The sequence below is a fragment of the Panthera tigris genome, chromosome C1, assembly GCF_018350195.1.
Source record: "Panthera tigris isolate Pti1 chromosome C1, P.tigris_Pti1_mat1.1, whole genome shotgun sequence".
Taxonomy (NCBI): Eukaryota; Metazoa; Chordata; class Mammalia; order Carnivora; family Felidae; genus Panthera; species Panthera tigris.
The window spans coordinates 69,225,707-69,246,242 of record NC_056667.1 but is presented as its reverse complement, the minus strand read 5'-3'; the positions used below and the strand labels follow the sequence as shown (position 1 = coordinate 69,246,242).

Here is a 20,536-nt window from a genome sequence, read left to right as displayed (position 1 = left end):
GTGGCTACTGGGATTGTCTGTTCTGGCTAAATCTTCAGGATCTGCCTATGAAAAATATGAAGGAAAGCACCTGCATACTTTGCTCTAGGAATGCAGAATTGTGCAAGAGTCTAAAAGACAGGGAAAAAGAAGGTACGTGTGAAGGACTCAGTGGCTGATATAGGAAAAATGAATTGGGAAGAGGCTAAGAGAGAATCTCAAGAGAATCACACCTTGTTAATCAGCCTATGATGAATAAAGGTCAAAATGGCACCATTATCTGTATAGTAAACATCACAGGGAATGTTATTAAAAGACTATATAACAGGAACTGCTTAGAACAAGAAAATAGATTCCAGGGGCTATTCATGGAGAGAAGGGTTGATATGGTGGTGAGCAAAGTAGTTTTTAAACTACCGAGTCAAGGACTACCAAGCATCCTCTGGCATGGAGTGAACAGTCTATCTTGAAAATTATGCCCTGCTGAAGAATTCTTAGAAATAGGAAACATTCTAGCAAATAATCTGTGAATAACCAAGTGTGCCTCCTGAGTAAATTGTTAACCTTACCATAAGCAAGCCTTCTCAAAGAATTATATCCATCTTACAGAGCCACAAGACTATTCCTGATCCTGGAGATAGAATGATACAGCCTAGAGAATGGATCTTCTCTCATTAGTAAGCGTCTCAAACTATATACATCTAACCTATAGCCAATTCCTTTCTCTTAAGTAAGTTCTCTATTACAAGAAAGTTCTTTATGTATTTACTTATGGAATTGTACATTTATTTAAACAAAAATTCTCCAAATATCAACATAGTCATATGAGGATCATAACCCAAACTATTGCATGACTTTGGCAATGTTATTTAACTTCTCTGGGGATCAATTTTCTTATCTATAAAATTTGAAAATACTGTGCTTGCCTTACAGGATTAATCAAGAAAATCCACGTAAAGAATTTTGAGTTTCAGTATCTAGGTATGAGCTCAATAAAATGTTAGGTATTGTTGCGAAATTTGTCAAGATTCTTATCACCACAATTATTTAACTAGAAAGACCAAATGCAACTATGTAAACATATGTTTCTTGTTGTATTTCATTATAAGACCTGAAGAATGTGGAGTTTGGGAAGTGATGACCATGGGCAAATATGCTTTGACATACTTGCCTTTAGTAGAAAATGTGATACATAGTTAGAGATGACAGTTGGTGATTTATGATCACCATTACCAACAAAATGATACTCAATTAGTCCAAGTCATAGAATTTTGGGCAAAAGGAAAAATAAAGAAGAAAGAAGTGGCAGAGAGGAAGGGATTAAGAGGAAGAAACAATAAAGGAGGAAGAAAGGAAGCAAGAAAGGAAAGAAGGAAGGAAGAGGTTATATTGTATTTCTGGTTACTGGAAGAATTCAAGAAAATAGAACTGATGATACATATGTTAGAACCTAAAGAGAAGATTGACTTTATCTAACATAATAGGATTGTCATTTGCTATGGTCTGAATGTGTCCACCCAAAATTCATGTTGAAATCCTAACTGCCAAAGGTAATGGTATTAGTTGGTGGGGCCTTTCGGAGGGAATTAGGTCATGAGGGTGGAACCCTCATGAATGGGATTAGAGCTCTTACAAAAGAGGTTCCACCTGTGCTCTCCAGGCCCTTCTGCCCTGTGAGGCTTTAACAAGAAGTCTGCAACCTGGAGGAGGGCCCTCACTTGACCATGCTTGTACCATGATCTCGGACTTACAGCCTCTAGAACTTAGACTAATACATTCATGTTGTTGATCAACTACTCAATCTGTGGTATTTTGTTATGGCAGCCTAAACAGACTAGGACACCACTTCTTTTAGAAACTGGAGATATATGGAGCTGATAATACTATTAGTCTTTCCCTCATAGTTTGCTTTGTTGCTGATCACACAGGCTCTTCTGCTTTCCAAGTTTCCTCCCAGAGTTGGTGGGCTGGCAGCTGGTGAGGAAGAAGTAGGTGGAACTAAGGGCACTTCAAAGTAGTTATTTTAGGAGACAGCTGCAAGCCACAGAGTTTTATGGACTGGGTCCTCACCTCATGAAAATTCAAGAAAAAATTAAAGGAAAGATAAATGTGGAATTTGTGGTTGGGGGGGGCGGTAAGTGGAATCAAAGAAAATCAAAGTTTGTATCAATAGAGTAATAACAGACTAAGTGGGGAAAAATGCAGCTTGCATCTTGAGTACTCCACAGAACGTTGGCTTGTCTTGTTGAGGGAGGGGCAGTGAACAGACTGAGCTAAGCCAGAGAATCATCAATCCAGCCATCATTTGAAATGCATTTTATATTCTTAAAAAAAATTAGTTTTAATTAAAGTGAGCATTTATAACAATTTCTATGGGGGGAAGACAAAACAAAAGTAAAACACAGAAATCCATCTGATCCCAACAGCTGCATCAACAAGAGAACAACATTTAAAACAAATTCTGCAAATGTTAAGAATTTTATTAAAACATTTACCCAGAAACCATGCATAATTTCCTAATGTTGCCCAGAAGTGATTGCCAGACAGATCTCAGAAACCAACAAGAGGAGAGTTTTTGTTTTGTGTGCTGAGCCAAATCAAGTAGTGTTTAGACAGTCATGTTCTAGAACATAGAGTTCAGTAAACACTAGATGAGCACCTAGCAGATGCTGAGCATTGTATGAGAAGAGAAGACAGATGATCTCACAATGAATCTATGAATGTGGCAAATAGCACAACAACCTATAGGGGCCTATGAAATCTAAGTGCCACTGCCTCAATTTTTAGGACATGAAAGAATCAAAAAGAGCTGAACTTTGTGTTTTAGCCACAACTGTATTTAAGCAGATGCAGACATTCCTATTATTCTCCCTATAGACTTAGGGCTGCTCAGCTGTGAATTTTAGAGAATCTCAGTGGAAAGAACCAATGTGTTATCAAATAGAAAATACTCTTGATTGCAAGGTACAATATTCAGTGTTTCCCTAAAAACAAAGACAGAGCATGAGAAAAAGTAGGGGAGAGCGAGAGGCACGTTTTCTGGGATTCTAATAGCTGATTTCTGCAAAATCCATCCTAAATCCTCATTGCAGAGGTAAATAAGAATTAAACCCAATGTTCAGAAAAAGACAGTTAGGGAAACTTGTATGTTTCAACATTGACACTGGATAGAGGAAAAGAGAAAAACATCTCCCATGAAAATTTGAACTACAATCTTTTGCAGGTATGCAGTCTAAATTCACAATGCTCATGTGGTCCCAAAATCTTTAGTAGAGGATTTAATTTGAAGTGGTCTCAGCTTGATAGTGCCCCCAGGTGACTGGCAAAAACAAACACAAAATCTTCCACAGAAGGAGGAGAAATGAGAGTTCAATCCAGGACAGTAGAAGATGCATCAAATGGGAGGGGCATCCTGATTTCAGAGAGATGCAAATGTGAATAAAGTGCATCCTTAATCTGAAGAAATCAGGCAGCTGGTGTGAAATTCTGCTTGGTCAAGCACACTGGTTTTCATACATGCTCAGTTATGCAAAGACCATGTGGAATTTTGTTTGTTTGTTTGGACTTGATTTGAGGCTATTTCTTTGTTTCTAGCTGCTGTTCAGATTTTGGGCATCCTGGAGCTTTGACCTAATACATCTCTATTTGCTTTGATTGCATCCTACTCTTTGCTTCTTTTCTCTGGTTTTATCGTACTTTCCTGAATTTCTACTTTTTCATTAATTCATTCATTCAAGAATATTTATTCAGATGATTCAGAACTTCATGAGACAGGAGGATTCTTGTCTTCATGGAGTTCAAAGACCTACCTAGGGATTTTCAGACTTCAGTAAATATTAAGTTCTTATGAAGACTATTAAGAAGGAAAGTGTTCGTGTCCCTCTTTGGGTGGCTCTGATTCAGAAAGTCAGGGACTTGTTCTTAGTAGCTGCATTTTTAACAAAGCTACAAATTAATCTGATGCACGCTAACGTTTGAGAACCCCAGACAGTGTGTGCACTCCCATCTCACCTCCAAAATCCCGGAGTTGACTGCTTTGTTTCCGCTCCTCACAGTCCTGGGCCTAAAACAATTAGAATTAAAACTTGTCCATGAGAATTCTTTAAGGCAGGTGTGACCCAAGCCAACAGAATCAAATTATTCTATAAAATTAGCTGGATTTGATCAACTTAATGGACTCAGCCATGCAATTCCTACTGTATTGTTTGCTCCAACAGCAGCTGAATTCCTGGAAAATGGCCCTAATCTTCCACTTTGAAGGACTCACCCCCAAAACACAGAGCAGAGCTTTCTGGAATTCCTATTGTGTGGTGAGTTCTCTATGGATGTTTTTTGAAATGAATGAGTTGGAGTCTCTAGAAGATTCTTCAGTCCCTTCTGAGTGATTAGGGAAAAGTTGTATTAGAAAATGAGTTTTCCTAGGGCATCTGGGTTGTTCAGTCAGTTGAGCATCTGACTCTTGATTTCAGGTCATGATTTCACAGTTTGTGGGATCGAGCCCCACTTGGGATTTTCTCTCTCCCCCTCCCTTGCGCTCTCTCTTGCATGCACTTTTTCTCACTCTCTCTCCATCTCTCAAAAATAAATAGGAAGGAAGGAAGGAAGGAAGGAAGGAAGGAAGGAAGGAAGGAAGGAAGGAAGGAAGGAAAAGAAAGAAAGAAAGAAAGAAAGAAAGAAAGAAAGAAAGAAAGAAAGAAAGAAAGAAAATGGGGTATTTTGCTAATAGCAGAGAATTATGGTCCTGTGAGGTGAATTGTATTCTTATTCCCTGGGGATACATGACTAATTGCTAGTGTGTATAGAAAAATCAGAAAGTCCCATTTTATAATCATGTCACACATTAGACACTTTTCTGTTTTGCTTGTTACAAGCACATTTGCAAAGCATGCCATGTTAAATACCCTGATCATTTTTCAGCTTGATTATTGAGGTAGAAAGAGAGGGAGAATGAGCAAAATTTCAAAGTTCTGATCCTGGCTATGTCACGAGCAATCTTATACTGTGGGCTTCAATAACCACACCTGTAAAATGAGAAGACTGACTTACATGCAGTCAAAACCCTCAGGTTTACCGTACAATTCCTGTAAATCACCATGTGACAAACGTGAAATGCAAGGTAGAGCTATCATTACTAATAATGTCATTAGAATGAAGGGAGCAGCTGTTGTAACTTAGTTACTTTCAATAACAGAGATTCAAACTATGACTGGAAGCATATTATAACCTGTTCGCATGCTGAGTAAATACATGCACCTTCATTCACTTAGCACCTCTGTAGGTTTTCAGATTAGGAAATAAACCATGATACAAACTTAAACTTGACATTGTTCCACACCTCTCAATCAGGATTATCTTATATCAGGTTATCAAAAAAGACACACCATCCACTTTCTTGGTGACATCTCTAGTCTTTCCTTTATTTTCACTGTTAGTCGACACACTGTGCTTGTGGCTGCGTTCTCAAAAAGGAATGAAGGAAAGTTCAGCAGCAGGCTGTGTAGCTCTGTTCTAAAGGCAAACAGCCTTTCAGGATATACCACTTTTCTTCTTCTGTGTGATATTGTATGGACCAGAGAAGTGTGAGTGGGTCCTCAAGGTGATGGCAGATCTTGTGATGACAGATCAGTTGCCCCAGAGAGCACTGTTAGTGACTTTATATTCTTTGACAAGAAAGAGATAGTATAAGTCAATATTTCTAACCATTTCAAAAGTTTCAAATTCTACCTTCAAAAAAATCCAAATCATTTCCTTCGCACTGCTCCAGGTCTTAATGACAAATTTTGCAGTTTGTCATGTGCTTTACTATTTGGTTTAGCTACTTAAGTGTTATTATTACTACTCCATCACAGTTACTATTATTAAAAAAAACAGTTTCTCTATTAAGTGAGTAAGAATAACATCCCAAATCTGGATGTTATACAGACTTTCCCATAGGGGCACTGTTGACTGGGAGAAGGGGAAAAGAATATTTCACTGCAGTGTTTATTGGAGAGTTTTTCCAATAATATTAATTTCTTAAAAAAGGGCATCCCATCTTGTGCTGGGGAAATTGGAAGCCTGGCACCACAATCCCATAGGGATTGAAACAGCCATCCATAAATCTGCACAGTGTGTCTGATTCTGCCCCCATTGAGCAACTGTAATAGGAGTTCTATAGACACGGCAGGGGCTGAATCAAGACTACTACCGAGTGAAAGAAGGCTGCTGTCAGCACTGTATATGCATTAAAAGACAGTAGACAGCTGCGCATGCATCCTGAGGTTGTACAGTTTCTGAATGTGCTAAGTCCTAGATTCTAAAACTATTTGTGTTTATTTACCAATACCTTGCTATGCTATTTATTAAGTTTGTCGCTAAACCCTGTTTTGCATACACTGGTACTTGCTCATGCATGCCTTATGAATATAGAAATTAGCATCTCATTAACTTGATAATTAGGCCAATGATAAACAGCTGTTTGGTTGCCGTGTAGGGCAAGATTTCTACCGAAGTTACTTATCTGCCATACACAATAGTGGTGCAATTATTTGTCACACTATCAATTATAGACAAACAACAATAGGAAATAAACTTTTCTTTCACACATTTGCTTTCATTGTAATTAAGATCCAAATTCATGCTCTGCTTTTGGAAAAACAATAATGCAGTGTTGTCTAACAATCTTGATAATGTAAATTTTCAGCTTGGCTTTTATATTTCACACACAGTTCAAACATCTCACATTGTGCATTCTGCTATAAATGACTATTTCCAAGATGTCTTTTTTATTTTTTTAAAGCTCTCCTGTTTCCATTTTATGATGTTGAGAACACTGATCATTGAGAATTTCTCAAGTTGTCTGGTTTTGCTCTAGTTTCTGTCTCCCTCCCCCTCCAAGATTAAAATCTATACTTTGACCTTCTCTTGCTTATAATAGGATTTGTGCTGAGAGAAATCATCTGAGAGACGTCTGGAGTGCAATGAAAGCAATGACAATGTTTTCTCGATTGTTTATGCATAGCTCAATCCACATTATTTCTGGAAGAAAAGAAAAAAGAAAAAAAAAGAATAAAGAAAACAATGCATTTCCCTTCAATCCACATGGATTTAAAACTGGAGATGTAATTTAAAAAAACAGAAGCAAAAAACAAAAACAAAACCAGAAACTGGTCTTTCCAACTAATAAAAAAGGAACTCAGTGCTGTGCTCACAGCAAAGTCGTGGAAGATAATTTGAAACTTCAGTTAGCTTCCTGTAGAGAAAAATAACAACCACCAAACTAATGGGTAATCAATGGCCAATTGCCTCAGAAAAGAGGCGCCCCACAGAATTCCCTAGAAATTAATGTGCTACATAGGAGGCATTGGAAAATATCTTAAGACTATCCTAGTGAGCCCACCTTTCTTAACAAATAAGTAAGGTCTAGGGTGCTATCTTTGCTAATAAAGACCTGGAGACGAAATGCGGTCTTCATTTAAGTTTCCATGTGCTGTTCTCTGAACCACTATATTAAAAACAATCTTCCCCCATGATTTCTAGTGCTGTAGTGGAGTATAGTTTATGTGAAAGTAAATCTGGAAAGATTACCTTTCAAAACTGCCAGATGCTTCGCATTTTCTGGTAGAAATCTGGATTCTAGGTCTGTAATGATATTTCCTGCTGTGCTCAACACTCAATCAGAACGTATGCTTCTTGGAGGGCAATATAAGGATTCCAAGGCTAACTTGGTCATTTGGCTTTTATATTTTTCCAATCCAGCTGGGGGGTATAAATTTAAATTTTGGGCCTCCCAAGCTAAACTTCAGGAGGGGTCTTTGTTAATTTTAGATCTCCTGCAGTTGAAACCCCTCCTTGCATAAACTTTCCCATGCAGTGCAGTTTATGATTATATTTATACCAATGAATAAAACATACCTTAAAAAAAAAGAAAACTAAATTACGGCATTAATGATACAGGAATGTATGGATTCTCATTGCCCTTGGCTCTCCCATGTTTAGATTCAAGTTCCTTCCTCTACCTAGTTTGAATTACATTAGTGTCCCCTTCCCTCTCTTCCTTCATCCATCTTATACATTCTTTAATAGGGTATCATGGTTCTAAGCACATACTCTGAAGTATATAAGACCACGGTTAGAATTTTGGCTCTTTCATTTTAAGTCTGTTGGACTTTGGGGATGATTAACTTAATTTCTCTGATCAGTGGTGTGCTCGTCTGCAAAATGGGACTAATAATAGCATCTACTTCTTAGCGTTATTGTGAGAATTAAGAGAAATAATATAGAGAGAGCACTTAGCACAGTGCTGCACAGAGCACACATATCAGTTAATGTTAGCTGCTTTCCCTAACCAGGGGACAGCCTCACAGAGACGCAACATTGCCGGGGGCGGGGGGGTACTCTTGCACCTGCTTGCCTTGGTTCAAATCCCTGCTTCAGTGCACTCTACATGTGCCACCGTACACAGCTATCAACATCTTTGTGTCTCATTTCCCTCATTTCAAAAATGAGAATGATAGTAGTAGCTACCTCATGAAGCTATTGTGAAGATTAAGTGGATTAATGATTGGTCAATAGTGAGTTCTATATATGTTCATTAAATAAACCTGTTAAATATTTGGTCCAACTCAATTTGGTCCAGACTCTTCCCCACCCTACTGCTATTCATCCATTCCTCGTAGTGCTTCTCTTAAAACTCTGGGCATTTACCTAAACAGCCTCTTCCTGTGCAGGACACCATACAATAGTGTCACCTGAACCAGAGGTGACTGGTGAGGCAAGCAGGTCATTGAAGGCAAGCTAGCCTGGAGGTTATGCAGTCACGCACTGTAGGCTGATAAGAGCTGCTTAGCTCTGGGGATTCTTATTTTGTAACACCATTTTTTTCATCCAAGGACCTTCATTGTTTTCCGGGCTCTGATCCTATAAAGTACTGCACATAGAAGGTCTAGATCCCTTACTACTGAGATGCTTCTTGTGGTACTTCCAGCCTAGACACACTGGGCCTCAAAAACCTTGCTGAGGTTTATAAAGGCAAGTCTGGAGCATTGTACTTCTCTGCCATTTCCCTGCTTGTAAATTGCACCTCATATACCTTTGTATATATTTGTATCATATTAGTATTTCTGTTATCTTTGAATGACGGTTGTATCATGATTTGTCTAAATATATGTGTATTATTTTCCTAGTTAGCCAGAGAATTCCTCAGGAATACCTGACATGATGCATGACCTCAAAGCCTGGCACTATCCTTAGACTGTCACAGGTACTCAGTATACTTTTGTGTTTGGATAATCCTGATAAAACCAGTGAGAGTTAAATTTGGTTATAAGTATCAGAAAAAAAAAATGACCATGGTTTAACTAAGATAATATATTTCCCTCTTACCCTCAAAAAAGATGTAGCCTAAGGTCGGTGTGATGGCCCAGAGTGCCATATTGGTTCCTTCTGTGTCATTCCTTTGACTTCAGATCATGGCTCTAGCTCCTGAGATCATCTCATGGTCCAAGAAACTGTTGAAACCCCAGCCGTTGTTTTCCCATCACAGAAGACAGAAAGGTAAAAAGTTCTCCCATCACTTGAGGAGAACTTGCTGGTAGTTGAACACTAGGCACATTTGTCAGCATTCCATTGGCTAATGGACCACGCATAGCTGCAAGGAAGGTGGAGATGAGGAAGTATGGTCTTTGTCCTCGGTGGTGATGAGTCCTGCTAAAAGTCACAATTTGATGACTAAAGAAGAATGGGAGAGTAGACACTGGGGATGACCCTCCTGCTCTGCCCTAGCTGCCATGGCTTTTTAGTTCCTGGTTCCAGATCCTTCCTATTTCCCGATCGTTTTGCTTTCTGTTCACAAAAAGAAATCACTTTGATTTCTGTGATTAAATGTAACCAAAGAAGTCTAAGCAGGAAGCAACATATCCACGTAACCATGGACACAGTTTACCTTATGTTTATTGATTTTTCAGAATTGGCAACATATTGCCTAGCCCTTTGCCTATGTTTGCTATGCAGAGTTGTAAAAAGTGGAAAAAAATAATAATACCCAATGCTATATACTAGGGACCCGGAGATACGTATTTTAATCCTTACACCAATCCTATGGAGCAGATTTCATTACTTACATATAAAGATAAAGAAACTGAGGAGGTTAAAGTATGCCTCAGCCATACTGTTGCTGATGAGCATAACTGGGATTGGAGTCCAGGGCATTCCAACGCCTGCATCCACTGTGTAACCTCTTTGCAATGCTTAATAAAAGTTAACTGTTGAACTGTGCCGTAAATCTTGTAGACGTAGTTCTGCATCCTACACATTTTAATTATGTGATATGTGATTATTTTTCTTGATGACAATTTTACGTATTCTTTGCACAGCACAGCAACATATGGAAATCTGACATGATAACATATACTTTTTAGGAATGAAGGCTTAATAAATCATCTCAAAATTTCTCACAGTTTTGTTGCTCTTACCATTAGAACGTTCTTTATTCAAAGTTTGTGTCTTACAGATCATAGAGTGAATTAGAGGCATCCTTTCCCTCTCGATTTTCCTGCTATACTCTAGCATGGTGAGAATGAGCTAGAACAGATCATTTAAGCTCTCAGAGCTATGCTTAGAAGGACCGGAGCACATGAAGCATAATAATTAATTGCCATAGTTGCTTACTCAGCATTTTGTGAGATGCAAATTCTCTTCAAAACTGTTCTCTATATCACCCTTTGGTGTGACCATGTTAAAAATGAAAAATGAAAATAGTGTTCCAGAGGAGCGGGGGGAAGGCTTGAGTTTCAAAATAAAGGGATATGGAGGGGCATCTGGGTGGCTCAGTTGGTTAAGCATCCGACTTTGGCTCAGGTCATGATCTCGCGCTTCATGGGTCCAAGCCCCATGTTGGGCTCTGTGCTGACAGCTCGGAGCCTGGAGCCTGCTTCAGACTCTGTGTCTCCCTCTCTCTCTCTGCCCCTCCCTTGCTCTCTCTCTCTCTCTCTCTCTCTCTCAAAAATAAATAAACATTAAAAAAAGGGTTATAAAATGCTCCCATCTATATTAATCTCTCTTTCATAGCGATGAAAAATGAAATGCAGAAGACAACTATTGGGGCAAATGCTCACCTCAGTCTCTATCCTTTCAGAACTGCTTGTCACATGTCAACCCCATCCTTGAGATCTGATAACAGTGTTTGCCACGTGTGACCCCACAGCCCTGGCCATAGGTAACTGGACAGGTGGGGAAGTTCTCCTGCCTAAAACTAGAGCGAACAGATTACCTCTGCCTCAGGAGTTTGTAATAAGGGCTGAGAGGCAGTCAGTCATTTTAGGTTTAGAAATGACTTTTTCTTTCCACTATGCAAAGAGATGGAGAAAGCTGAACTGTAGAGAGTCAAAAGTGAAGCACATGTGTTAAGAAGACCAAAGATATAAGATGGAGAGGTTGAGTGCCCTGCATTCCCTAAGGCTTTTTGCCTCCTGGTTCCCTCATCTCTTTCCCTTTTGCTTGCTTTGGCTTGATTTGATTTCTGTTATTAAATGTAACCCAAAGAACCTTAACTAATTCAGGCGGGAAACAATGTTAAGAAAGGCAAAGCGGGAGAAGTACTTCTAAAATAGGTTGCTACTGCACAGAAATGAGGCAGAAAAACCAAGACCCCCAGAGATCTAAGGCAGCCTTGTTGATCATACCCCGCCCCCCCTTGTCCCCATTCAGAGTGGAGACCAGTTTTCTCACTTGTCAGGCTACTCATGACAGTATCTAATCACGAAAATCTCTTCCAGACAGGCGTTCCAGGAACTTTGGCCTGAAAAATATTTGAAACTGAACTGTACAAGCTTATAAACAGACTCCTAGTATTAGCAGTGTAATGGAAACAACAGGACTCCCCATGCATATCTTTAGGCAGGGAAATCTCCTAGAAGCTATGAAGCCTGAAACCAAAGATTCTTTGGAATATATTGCATGAAGACGATCTTTTTCTTGGCACTCTTCCACAAGCCTTCAATCACTCTGTGAACTAAATTTCTTTCCATATGTTTTTCATTCATTTACATTTAAGATAAAAATTATTGGCTCTGAGAGCCATTTGATGAGTGGTGATTCAGTGATTCTTTCATTGTGATCTCAGTTCAGTGATGATGCCTATCGTCCACAAGATGTTCCAAAAAAGTGGAATCATTACTGATGCGACTGAAGTCATCACTTGGTAATAATAGACTTGCATAGTTTCTTTTAATCCCCAGCAAAGAAGTCTGAAACAGAATCAATATCTGTTCCGTTGCTCTATTTTGAATTCATTTATTTTGAGTTCATTTATTGAAAACCTAACATTCTAACTAGGACAAAGAGCCATTGTTTAATTTTTGGAAATTGTATGTCTATCTTATACCACTTGCTGCTTCCAAGAACATACTAAGACACAATTAAAACCTCTCCATCTAATTTTGGCACCTCTGGCCTTAGTTTATATTCTAGGGAAACATCGTTATTTGATTTATTTTTCATTATTAAAAGCAATGAGGGGCACCTGGGTGGCTCAGTCGGTTAAGTGTCCGACTTCAGCTCAGGTCATGATCTCACAGTTCATGGGTTTGAGCCCCAAGTCAGGCTCTGTGCTGACAGCTCGGAGCCTAGAGTCTGCTTCAGATTCTGTCTGTCTCTCTCTCTGTCCCTCCTCCACTCTCACTGTGTCTCTCTCTTTCAAAAATAAATAAACGTTAAAAAAATATTTTTAATAAGTAAATTAATTAAATAAAAGCAATGAAAAACTTTTTCATATGGTCACATTTATGCTACACTGAGCAATTACTTCATTTCTTCTGCTGACATTGCCAGTATGTATCATAACATTCAAAATATAAGCATTAAAAAAAACTTTAAAAAGCAGCCACTGGTGTAAAATACTTGAGCTATTCATCCTAGTATCTGCCTTCCCATATCCTCTCTTTGATGAAATGTAATTTCTCTTTTGCCTTCTCTGAAGCTGTATCTATCTACCTGATACCAAATCGTTGTGATAAGACAGTCCAAAATCATGACAAACATCCATTTACTAAGTCCTACAGTGACCCATAGCCCTACATTTTTTCTTGATTGGGATTCTAGATAGGGAAGTTTGTCTAGATGTAAAGATAAAATAGAGGTGGTCTTGCAGAAACTATTTTCATCATTTAAGAAAGAAATATATATTCCTGAGCCTTCACTGGAACTGTCCCACTTGGGTTTTTAGAATGACAAAAGGCATATTTTGCCTCATTTGCCTGTGAAAATATGCCTTTTTGAGTGCATAGAAAACCTATATTATTTGAAGTGCACTTTGATAAGTGTTTCATTTTTATGAACCCAGGAAAACAAATTTATTCCATTTTTACAAATAATAAAGTTTTTTTTTATTCTTAGAGCTATCTCTTCACTAGAAATTGAGATCATATACTGAGTATTTCCTATGTAGATGGGAATTATTCATAAAAGATAGGAGAATACAAATTTTCTTATGACATTATTAGAGCTAACTTTGAGGTTTTAATAAGTGCCGAGTATTTCACAAATGTTATCTCATTTAATCTTTCATAACTCTAAATGCCCAATTATTAGCCCCACTTTACAAACAAGAAAATGAAACTGTTAAGAGTTTAAATAACTTAACTGTAGTCACATAGCTGATAAGAGAAAGAGCTGAGACTCAAGCCCAAATTCCAAAAGCTCAAGGTCTGAAGGTATATCTATTATAAATTTTGAAAACCACCATTAAGGAGAAAGAGATACCAGGATGCCAGGGCTACCCTGCCATTTTATTCATAAAGTGGGCTTGAGAAAGGCACGTACTTCTGCATATATTTTTTTGTCTTTCAGTAACACGGGGATAATAATAACTTCTGTGCCCGAGAGGTTCAAAGAAGGTAGTCTTTATAAAAGTACTCTGATTCTGCCAAGTGCTCTTCATAGATATGATGGAACTATTAAGTTCATCTACATCTGCAGTCTTAGAGCTTTGCAGTATGTGTTTGCTCTTTAAGGTCACAGATGAGAACCAATGTGTACTGGGCAGCAGGGTTACATATTCTTTTTGAGTGAGGAGTGATTGGCACTGATTGCTCCAGCTTTTCAAGTCATCTGTGGAAATAGAAAATATTGTGTTTTATCTGAGGCAACAAGACACTGTTTTTCAGCATTCACATTCTCATCAATTTCTCTTGAAGAACATATAATTATACAATGGGTGGATCTGAATCCTGAGAGTAAAGAGTAAGAGATGGAATTGCAGAAATCTGTAAGATGTGAGGCATGTGATAGAAGACGCGTATTTGCATCCACTTCCTTCCCGGAAATGATGGTTTCATTTTCTGAAAGAGAAATGGTAATGATAGTTTATGAGAGAAATAGACTATTCTCTGAAACATCCTGAAGAATATTTTTGCTCAGAATAAAAAGTGGTTACAGAACTGTTCATAGATCCTATGTGTGTGTATATATATATATATATTTTTTTTTTTTTGGTCAACTTTAACGTTTAGAAAAGTTCATTGGATGAGCTAATTTTAGTATTGGCATTCTCTCTCATGTATATGTATATGTACATGTACATGTACATGTACATGTATATGTATATGTATATGTACATGTACATGTACATGTATATGTAAAAAAATGAGAGACAGGGTAGCATTGGTATTTGGAAAACCACTTCTTAATTAGCACTTATCATGTACCAGGCAAAGGCCTTCTTTTCCCCTATCTTATTTAATTGTTCCTACAATGTTGTAGGTGTTATATTCAGATGAAAAGCAGAGGCTTGGAGAGGTCAGTGACCTCCACTCTTTACCTCTGCTAATAATCATATTTGAAAGCCTGTTATGTGCCTGACATTTTACATACATTATCTCCAGTCCTCACAACAACAGTACAATGTAACTGACATTGTTCTCATTTGCCATTGCAGGCACTAATTCTCAGAAGACTTGAAAAAATACTAGAAGTCATATATCTAGTAAGCCACAGAGCTAAGAATCCATGCCATGCTGGACCGACTTCAAAGCCCACATCCACACTTCATGGTACAGATTATAAATGGTCAATAGGTTCACTAGCAGTTGGCAGAATTCTGTTCCTCAAGGTATCACCTCACCTCTGTTGTGTGGTGCTGTCTACAATATAGCATTTTGCCTCTCTAAGACCAGCTACAGGGCATCTTTCTTTAGGGTGCTAAAACAGTTCTAAAAAATATAATGTAATAAATAGAATAACATACCATCACCTTGGGCATGTAATGTAACCTCATCAAGAGAGTGACATCTCATCGCCTTTATTATATTCTTTTGGATAGAAATAAGACAAAGCTTCCACTTCAAGGAGAGGGGATGATACAAAGATGTGACACATGTCAGGAGGAAGGAGTGACCACTAGCTGCCTGCCACAGCTAGTACACCAAATAATTTTACTTAGATTAGAATTATCATATAACCTAAACCCTATTATTCTGTTTTGTATCATTAAATTTACAAATACTTGAAGGATCAAAAACGGATACAATTTTCTTTATAAAATTATGTAGCCAACATAATACATATTAATGATTTTGTCATCACTATTTCCCCACATATCTAGTTCTTGATAACCATTTTGTACATAAAAGTAAGTGCTCACAAGCATCAGTAATTACTACAGTATTTTATTCTTTCAATGATTCTTTCAACATTTATATACTTCAGTTGATTGATATAATTTACCATATAAAACTAAATAGGAAATTTTCTTTCAAGTTATATCTAAAATGCTTCCCTATATTTGAAAGTGAATGTTTGGATATCAACAATAAACGTAAATGATATACTTTGTCCCTATTAACATAGTTACAGTGATTACGTACAATCGCAAGCTATTACTTGTGATAGGAAGCTATGTAATCACATAAGCACAGATCATGTAGAATTCCAGGCATGTTAGATATAATGTTGAAGTAGGCATGAGGCTATTCAGCTTCTAAAATGCTGAGTTTCAAATTGAACCCAATACCAAGGCAAAAGCCATTAGTGTTTCTACTGATTTTCACTCATGGTAGCTTTAGAATTGCTGTTGTAGCTGTAGTTGCGACCCATTTTTCATTCTTACTTTCATTTACTAGTGCATCCTATCAGTTTTTTCTTGATTAATTTCACCAAAGCTTCGCCTATTGGTTTTATTAAAGAATTCCCTTTGGCTTATTTTATTAAATGTTTCTATGCCTCAAATTCTCTTCTTGTAAAAGTGGAGATAATAATAGTTCTCCTTAAAATTTTTTTTCTATTTCAATTAATTTATGTTCTTATTATTTTGTGTTTTCTGCTATATTTGGGTTTATCCTACTTTTCCCTAAGTTCAATTCTTTACTTTTTAATTTCTTCTTTTTGAATGAGTATTTAAAACTATATATTCCCCCAGCTATTGCACAAGTTTTGACACACTTTAACTTCATTATCTTTCAGATTTAATGTTTAGATTTTTTAGTAATATTTATTCTCTGACCTAAGAGTTATTTATAAGTCTGAGTTCCAATTTAACAGATGTTTTGTTTTAATTGACCTTTTCATTGCTTTCCAATTTAATTGCCCTGTGGTCAGAGAAAATGATATGACATTTCTTTTTCTGAAATTCATTGACACTTCCTTTATGGACTGGAATATGGTCAATTTTTTAAGTTGCTGAACATTTCAAGAAGATTATATATTATTTAATTGTTTTTATTTGGTAACCCGTGGAAATCTTAATGAATTAACATAATAGAAGCTTCTCTCTCACTCAGGTTAAAGTCCAGATATTGGACTTCAAACTGTGATTCAGGGTTTAGGCTGCATCCAACTTTAGTTCTGCCATTTTTGAAATGTGATTCTTAAAATGACCCTATCGACTATCTCCATTCTGAGTACACGAGGGAAAAAAGTCATGGAGACCAGCTTGGTCACATGGGTACAAATGACTAAAAAGCAGCTGAAAAATGTAGTCTAGCTCAGAGCCAGGAAGAAGAGCAATAGATTTTGTTGATTAGCTACAGTACTACCTCAGTTCTGATATTTTTTAACTCTATAAATTAAACACTTCTATCATTTTTTTAAATACAGAATTACAAATATTTAGATTTTCCTATATGTCTGCACATACCTTTGCTCATCATTTTCTTAATTTGTTTTCTGTTTTGTTTTTTGTTTTTTGATTTTTTATTATTTTTTTTTAAAGGATAGGCAGGCGATACAGTAGGGACCAATTAATACTGAAATCTCATTGGGTTAACCCATAAAAAAATTATTTCTCATTCACACTAAATGTCTGCTAAGGTGAGTGGAGCTGTTTCTCCTTAAAATCAGTCAGGGACCTCATCATATTGTGCTGTTGCCTTGGAATTACACGTGCCACCAGTCCTGCATGTCCCTCCCTCTTATGGCTCATTAGTCAGAACCCATGGTATGGCCTCCAGCTGACTGCCATCACCTCATAGCAGAAATTGGGTGGTGAGCACACTGTCTCTGTCACGCTTCCCTCTGGTTTCATTTTCTTCTTTCCTTTAGAAATTTCCTCCTGTGAACTTCTGTTGGTTGTAAACATTCTTATTTTTTGTTTCTCTGAATATGTCCTTATTTATCTCCAATATTTAAATATAGGCAGTTTTGTTAGAATTACAGTTATAGGTTAATTACAACTTTCTCTTGACATTTTGAAAATATTATTCCATTATCTTCTGGCTTCCACTAGGCTTCTAGAAGTAGATGACATTTTACTCTTTTTTTTTCCTGTAACTTTAAAGTTTATAAATTTTTAGCACAATGTGTGTGTGTGTGTGTGTGTGTGTGTGTATCTTGTTAATGATGTCTGGAACTCAATGGTCTTTTCTTGCATTTCAAGGTTTTTTTTCTTCAGTTCAGTGAACTGGTATTCTATTATTTCTTTGCTCATTGTTTCTCATCTGTTCCCTTTTGTCCCCTAGTAATTATATTATTCATACATTAGATATCCCAGATCTCTCCTCCACATCTCATATTATTTTGATCATATTTTCTGTTTCTTTGTGAATTTGTTCTGCATTGATGGTTATTTCTTCAGTTTGATCTTCCAAGATAACTATTATTCAAAATAACTATTTCCTGCCATGTTGTCTTTCTTTGGAACTGTTGTATCTCTTACCTTCTTCTTTTCACTCAGGGTAACCACCATACTTCTCTGAGTACAGAAGCTTCTGGAGAGATCTTCATCTTCCGACTACAAAATCTGCAAGTAACTCTGTTGTACCTGTTTTCTTTGCTTTTGTCCCTATTGCAGTGGTCAAATACACTATCTGTACTATAAATCCTAATATCTCCCATATTATAATTCTTTATGTATTATCATTCATTTCTCTATATTTATTTGCTTATATCAGCAAACAACCATACTATAGTAGCAGGGAATATAACATGGTGCTTCTGAAATCAGACTACGGAGATTTAAAGCTTAACTCTGCCAATTTCTAGCCTTGGGGCCCTAGATAATTTAATTGTGTTTCCTTTATATCTCTTTATATGCTTTTATTAAGGGAGGAAATACCAGTATTTGCCTCTTGGTATTATTAAGATGAAATACTTTATGAATTTGAAGTAATTGGCATAGTGCCTGACCCATAGCACTAAATAAATAGAACTTAATATTTTTAATCTTAAAAAGTAAAAACAGGGATGCCTGGGTGGTGCAGTCGCTTGAGTGTCAGATGCTTGGTTTTGGCTCAGGTCATGATCCCAAGGTCGTGAGATTGAGCTCCAAGTCGGGTTCTGCGCTGAGTATGGAGCCTGCTTAATATTTCCTCTCTCTCTTCCTCTGCCCCCTCCCCTACTCACATTTGCTCTCTCTCTCTCTTAAAAAAAAGTGAAAACAATGTCACTTGACCTACAGAAAGCCCTGATTTCTACCCACTTGTCTGTTCTTTGTCACATAAAAACTGTTCTCACAATGTGTCCACAAACTCTCTCTCCTTCTCTGAATCACCCCATGCATTGCTTAACTTGAAATACAATCGACATGCTGGTAACTCCCAAATATCTCTCTACCTGCCAATCTCCTTTGCATCCTAGACTCATATGTGCTTATTCAGTATCTCTATTTTTATGACTCTTATGCATCTTACTCTTAACATGGCCAGAAATCAATTCTTGACCTTGCCCCTTCCCCCTCAAATAGTTTATTTTTCCACTATTTTTGATCTCATTAAATGTCACCACCACATACCCAATTTCTTAAACCAGGCTCTTAAAAATTATCTTCGATCACTATATTTCCCTTACCAACCACATCAGCATGTATAGTTGGTTTTACCTCCAAAATGTATCTTGCATCTGACATCCTACTACTGTCTCCAAGCCACAACCTTGTTCAATCCAACATCATTGTACACACATTGCATTTTACAATAGCTTCCTAATTACCCTGTCCATTTCCATTCTTGCACCAATAGCCTTTCGACCTGTTCTCAAGATAATTGCCAGAATCTCCCTTTAATAATTCATATATCATCATGTTGTGATCCAACCTAAGATTCCTGCTTTTTTTTGTAGCCTAAAAGTTGAACCAGTATATAACTTAACACATCCCTGCCTGATCCTCTCCTACTGCCTATCTCTCCTACTTTATCTTGATAATTCTCCTTACATTCACCATGTTCTAACTACCCTGTACTGATAGTTCATAGAGAATCTGAGCTCCTTCCTGTCTCAGAGATTTCAAGCTTAGTTTCCCATTACAAGAATAATATCCATTTGCCAAATCCTTCCAATTCTTTGGGACTGTGCTAACACCTACATGGAAAGGATTTTTCTACAACCTCACATACAGTAATTCAGACCTCTCCCTGTATTCCTTATCTTAGCACTGTTATTATTGTCTTCACAATATTTCATACAGCCTCTCATTTTCTTATATTGTGGTCTCTTGTTTACTTCCTGTCTCCCCACTTAAAATAAGTTTCATAGGGCAAGGCCACCTGTCTTGTACCCTGTTAAATACACTGTGCCTGGTACATAATAGATTCTGAGTGATTTATTCACTAAATAAATAAATGAAGACTAAATTATTTCTGAACAATATTATTTTGTTAATTTATCTTTCAAATTTTAAAGTAAAATAATATGTCTTATTTCATTTCCAACAATACATTTTTGTGTTTTAATTATCTCTCTTCAAAAAACTGTATTACAGTTGTATTCAAATTTTCCCTTTCTTCTTTCTTTCTTTCTTTCTTCCTTCCTTCCTTCCTTCCTTGTTTTCTTTCTTTCCCTCTTTCTTTTCTTTCTTTCTTTTTTTTATTCCAATAGTTCTACTTTTACAGAACCACCAAGCTGGTTCTTTGGCTTGCTTTCCTTCTTCTGATTTATTGTATCAATATAAATTGATTGTGATGGTTCCTTAGCTGGCCATGTTTGACTTGGCCAGTGGTTGATGTGTCTCAGGCAATGGTGGACTGGAAGTCAGTGAAGATAAAGAAGTAAATTCTTTCTCAGTGAGTCAAATGAACTGTAAATCAAATGAATTGTAAATCAGGGAACTCTATTTTAAGTCATGTGTGATGCAACCTCCCTGTTTTTCAGGTGC

The 20,536-nt window shown here is 37.1% G+C and overlaps 1 long non-coding RNA gene across 2 annotated transcripts in view; it reads left to right on the top strand.

Annotated features, from left to right (window-relative positions):
* Window positions 1–9,217, top strand: part of LOC122241144 — a 100,143-nt gene extending 90,926 nt beyond the window's left edge. For both annotated transcript variants that reach the window (XR_006221131.1, XR_006221130.1), the window contains exons 4-6: window positions 589–656; window positions 4,197–4,289; window positions 9,144–9,217. This is a non-coding gene — a long non-coding RNA (uncharacterized LOC122241144). The remainder of the gene's footprint in view (window positions 1–588; window positions 657–4,196; window positions 4,290–9,143) is intronic.
* Window positions 9,218–20,536: the final 11,319 nt, after the last annotated feature.